Source organism: Dasypus novemcinctus, chromosome 2 (genome assembly GCF_030445035.2).
Source record: "Dasypus novemcinctus isolate mDasNov1 chromosome 2, mDasNov1.1.hap2, whole genome shotgun sequence".
Classification (NCBI taxonomy): Eukaryota; Metazoa; Chordata; class Mammalia; order Cingulata; family Dasypodidae; genus Dasypus; species Dasypus novemcinctus.
Window position 1 is genome coordinate 46,110,025 of NC_080674.1, and position 5,923 is coordinate 46,115,947.

Here is a 5,923-nt window from a genome sequence, read left to right on the forward strand (position 1 = left end):
GTGGTGGGGTGGGGGCGGTGGGGGTGAATGGGGACCTCATATTTTTTTAATGTAATATTTTTTTAAAAAATGAATTTAAAAAAAAGAAAATATCCAATAAATTCCTCATGCCCCTCTGTAATGCTTTCCTTTAACTTCTCCTCCCTCCCTCATTCACAAAAAACTACTGATCTGATTTCCGTCACTATGGATTCATTTTGTTTTCTAGATTTTTGTAAATATAGAATCATAAGTTATGTATTTTTGTCTTATTTCTTTCATTTGCATCATTATTCTCAGAATCATCCATGTTGTATGGATTAATATTCATTTCTTTTTACTACTGAATAGTATTCCATTATAGAGATAAACTACAGTTTTTTCATTCATTCACCTGTTAATGGAATATTTGGGTTGTTTCCAGTTTGAGATGATTATGAATTAATTTTATTCTGTATTCCATTAAGAATGCCATGCCTGCTTAAACTAATTTCACAGCCCACATAAAGGACATATGTCATACCTTAAAACATAGTGCCTGAAGATGTGGGATTTGGGCATCAAGTAGATCAAGGGGAAGAGGAGAAAATTAGAAGCAGTGTCTTCCTACTACACTAGAGTCTCTCATTCCCTACAGATCCGCCTCTTTCTTTATAATTCCAGCAGATGACCAATTTATTTATTTATTTTTTTCCCAAATCACTTTTAGTTAAACAATAAATTCTAGCTTTTTTAAAAAAAAGTCTCAAGCCCAAAGCAATCTAATTATTTTTCTACCTGAGATAAAAGTAAGTTTCTTTTTTCCTATCTAAACATAATTCTTGGCATTGAGGTAAATTTGAATTCACTTGATATACTGTGTAAAACTTTTCTGAAAAGTTTTAAGCCCAGCTCAAGAGAGAAACATGTTGTACATACATATTTACATATTTTTTCTTCAAAAACTAGGACAAATTTTTGAGGGTGTAGACCTGTAATAGGAACATGATACTACTAATATGAAAATAAAAAGCCATTCATTTATACAAAGTGTTCCTGAAATGGTGAATATGAAATGGGATCACAGAACCTACGTACACACATAAATCACTTAGAGTTCAGAAATTAAGCTCACTATAATAAAACTCATTCTTTTCCTCATTTTGGAACAGAGGTTGCAGAGTTGTGATGTACAACAAAAATATTGCATGTAAAAGCTCCAAAGCTAAACATTAGCCTAAATTGGCAATAACTGCAACTTAAATAAAAAATTAAGCCTAACTACATCTTTCCTGTGACTATGCAACTTTTGCTTCCAGGCCTGCAGGTTTTTACTGAGATAACAACTCCTTAGCTCTTCCTCTTTTCCCCCAAAACAAACAAACGAAACAAACATTGCTACTTCTTTCTGGTTGTCTTCAGCAATGCTTCCAAATCTTGAAAGCAAGAGAACCTTCTAAAGTAAATGAGGATGAAAAACAACACTGTATGTATACATGAAAACCACCTATGGGGTTGAACCCAGAAGGAAAATACCAGAAGGAAGCAGTACAGTCCACCCTCAAGAGAAAGAGAGAAATTAAAGAAATATGGAGGCTATTCTGGCCCTTCCTCTACACTATCTCCTGATTAGAAGAGTGTGGGACCAAAATTTCAAACTCTGAGAAAGTTAGTGACTTTGAAGGAAGAGCTAGAAGAGTGAATAAATCATAAAGTACAGCAGGAACTTTAGCTGTCAATGAGTTTCTTTGCTCTGGCATTGGCAATGTCGATACGATCTTTGTTGGTGTCAGCCTTTTCTGTGATCCGTTTTATTTGTTGATTTTGAGCGTCAATCTCATTGCCCATGTCCAGGGCCATGTTTTTTAGATTTCCCAGGATACTGCCCACCTGAGTCAGGTTCTCCTCCATTTCATCTTCTCTGGCATCATTAGTTATACGTTTAACATAACCACCGGTGGCTGCTCCTGTGGCTGTTTGCTGAGGCTGACCATCTGTCACCCGACCTGGCTGCTTAGATATTATATAGCTAGATGAGGTGTCTTCACCATCTCCTCATGTTGCCTTATAGGCCTTGCCAGACTCAAAGTTCTTCGTCCTATTACATGGGCAGACACAAAGGCCACAGCACTTGTTGAGTTCTGTTAAAGTCTTCTCTGCTTCTCTCGTATCTTTATTTATTTGGTCCATACCTTCTTCAATGCGGTTTAGTTGTTCCCCTTGTTCATCCAGCATAGTGATAGTTTTGATTCCTGATCCTGAGACTCAATGGCTAAACCCAGGATTCTCTTTGTACTTTCCAGAGACTCATCAGTGACCTGGTGAGCCCTCAACTGAATTTCTTCTGATGACAGATTATCCATGATGAATCAAAACTCTTGATAGGCAGAGAAACTGAAATGTGGCTATTCCTTAATTCCACAGGGTTCAAGTGCCTCCAGATACTCCACTGCCACCGCAGCAGCTGGAGAACCCTCAGAAAAGCAGATGACCAATTTAATAGTTCGCTTTTAACACTATTTCTAATTGACTATTAATCCTTAAGAAGGCATTAGCAGAAAGTGAAAAAAGAATAAGACTGGAACATGGGAAAACAGAATTGTGGAGAATGGTTATAGGCAGGAGTGAGAATAAGGGATTAGGGAAGGAGAAAAGTGTGGATGAAAGCAATTGATAAGATGCCAAGGACAAAATCTGCCTATGTGCCAAATCTCCTGAATCATCTCCCTTTCATATGTATGACATAAGTCCAGTTTTTGCTCCTAGATTTCTTAGTTTCTGTCAATTACTCTGTGTGCTTTCTCAATGCAGTCTTCATTCAAATAGCGGTCTTTCATTTTTACTAACATGTTCAAAAAAATAATACCTACTCATGGTAAAAATTTTAAATTGCAAAATTAAATTATGGCAATTAGGATTAGGTTTAACTATATGTGACAGATATCTCACAATGATAATGACTTAAACAAGATAGAGTTTTATTTTTCTCTTACATGAAAATATCTAGACACACACAGTCCAGAGCTTATATAGAGGCTGTCAAGGAACTGAGTACCTCCAGTTTTGCAGTTTCATATTCTTAACTTGTGACTCTTTGTTCACAGAGGCAACCAGTTTCTTGGTTATCTTTCTCTATATACGCAACATATCAGTTTCTATCATTATGTGTACACACAGCATGATATGGTAATATATTTGATATATTCAGTACTTCACTTTCACTTTTGGTGGTTCCACATCAGCACAGAGTGACTCATACTATTCTTTTAAAACAATACACATGCAGACTTTTTTCTTTTAATTAAATACATATGTCTTTAATGTCTTTTTTCTTTTAATTAAATACATATGACCTACCTCCTGATCATCTCCTTTCTAATATCAGTGATCTCAAGATGCCTTCTATCCACAACTAATGTTTTATGGCTAGTCAATATCCCGGTCTGTGACAAAAGTAGCCTCTGCAAGACACACTTCTTTAAATGCATGAGAAATATAGCTGATAGAAAAAGTAATAAATATCCATGTTAAAAGGGAGAAAGATGAGGGAATAAAATCAAATTTATTCACTACCTTACAAACTGACAGGCATTTTCAAATGTGCTGCCTCTTTTTTTTTTTAAGATTTATTTTATTTATTTCTCTCCCCTTCCCCCACCCCCACCCCAGTTGTCTGCTTTCTGTGTCCATTTGCTGTGTGTTCCTCTTTTTGTCCGCTTCTGTTGTTGTCAGCGGCACAGGAATCTGTGTTTTCTTTTTGTTGCATCATCTTGTTGTGTCAGCTCTCTGTGTGTGCAGCCCCATACCTGGGCAGGCTGCACTTCCTTTCGCGCTGGGCGTCTCTTCTTATGGGGCGCATTCCTTGTGCGTGGGGCTCCCCTATGCGGGGGACACCCCTGCATAGCACAGCATTCCTTGCGTGCATCAGCACCGTGCATGGGCCAGCTCCACACGTGTCAAGGAGGCCTGGGGTTTGAACCTCAGAACTCCCATGTGGTAGGTGGATGCCCTAACCACTGGGCCAAGTCCGCTTCCCTGTGCTGCCTCTTTTAATACTCATAGCAGGGAAGTGGATGTGGCTCAACTGATAGAACATTTACCTACCATATAGGAGGTCCAGGGTTCAAACCCAGGGCCTCCTGGCCCGTGACATGAGCTGGTCCATGAGCAGTGCTGCCACGCACAGGGAGTGCCATGCCACACAGGGGGAGCCCTGTGTAGGGGAGCTCCATGCACAAGGAACATGCCCCGCAAGGAGAGGAACCCCACATGAAAGGCACAACCCGCCCAGGAGTGGTGCCACACGCACAGAGAACTGACGCAGCAAGATGACACAAGAAAAGGAGACACAGATTCCCGGTGTTGCCGAGAATGCAAGTGGACACAGAGGAACACAGAGTGAATGGACACAAGAGAGCAGAATTGGGGGGGGGGGGGGGAAGGGGAGCGAAATAAGTAAAACAATTTTTAAAAATTACAACATTCCTATGAGGTAAATATTAATTCCATTTTAAAGATAATACACATCTCCAACATGACTTTTTTTTGATAATTTTTATTAAAGGATAACATACATAAATTAATACAAAAGTGGGCAAACAATGAGTGTACAGTTCAATGAATTCTTATATGTCCATTCAGTCATCATCCAGATCTAGGTTTAGACTATAACAGCATCCCAGTAACCTCACTCATGCCCTCTCATAGTAGAGACATCTGGCCCTGAGATAGAATCCATGATACTGTATGAAATCACTAAGGAATTCCTTGCCATGGTAGGAGAAATGTCACTCAAATGAGGAGGTTCAGAAGCCAGCTGATAGCAATGGGGTCTCATGCATACACACCATTTGTGAGTATATGGTGCTCACAAGGTTAAATGGGCAAAATCTCACAAACTGAGATGTAAACAGAACACACACATCCCCTGAGCTCTTCTTATCCCCACAGACAAGAATCCAGCAGAAGGATGCTATCCCTATAGTGTTCTACTTGTGTATAGGACTAGGCAGGAATGCCTAGATTATTGTGTAACAGTGGAAACATCCTATTTGAGGAAGTGGCTCTCTTAGAAAACCTGAGACTCTGAATTCAGCAGCTGGTACCCACCAATTCTTCTGTTGAGATAGCTCAGCCTTGCTAAGCTTCAAAGGGAAGAAGAAATGAGCCTCCAGAATCATCTACATGTCTCTCCTCACTTAAAAATAAACCACCATTGAGAAGTTGATGCTGATGGAATACAATGAAGACCAAGAATGGACCATTGGATTTAGCAATAGGGAGGTCATCACTTATCAAGACAAAACCAATTTTAATAAAGTGGTGGAGGAAAATCTTGAGTGGAATGGAATGAAGACAAGTTGGAGATGAGGAATTTGAAATAGTGAATATAAGGAACACTGTCAAAGAGTTTTGCTGCCAAAGGGAGGGGGGAAATTGGGTGATTTCTTGAAAAGAAAATGGATCAAGAACAGTTTTTCTTCATAAGATGAAAAACAGCAATGTGTTTCCTCATAGGAAAGATTTGGAAGAGAACAAAAATTGTTAGTTGGAGAGAAGGGAGATGGCAGTGTCCTAAGTGGGATGACATGGGATTTTGTGCAAAAGAAGGGAGACTGGCTTTAGCAGGAGCAGGAAAGTTCATCTGTCATATGGGTATGAAGACAGATTATATGTGGACAGATGCTTGGAGGTGAGTAGACATGGTGAGGGTAGAGGGATTGTCTCTTGAATTCTCTTCTGGTTACTTCAATTTTTTTAGTGAACTAAGAAGTAAGTTCACCAGCTAAGGGTGAGGATGGAGAAGGAGTATTAGAAATTTGAGGAAAAGTGAGAGAAAATAATCATCTGAAATTATATATCTTTGTGTATAATTGATAAGCCACTCACAATGGGCTCACGCTGAGAGGGTAGTTGCATTAGTCAGGAAATTAAACAACTAAAAATATAAGCAGTATTCACCCAG

General features: G+C 39.1%; 1 pseudogene; it reads right to left on the reverse strand.

Moving 5' to 3' along the window:
- Positions 1 to 1,096: 1,096 nt before the first annotated feature.
- LOC101416467 (synaptosomal-associated protein 23 pseudogene) lies at positions 1,097 to 2,363 on the reverse strand (annotated as a pseudogene).
- Positions 2,364 to 5,923: the final 3,560 nt, after the last annotated feature.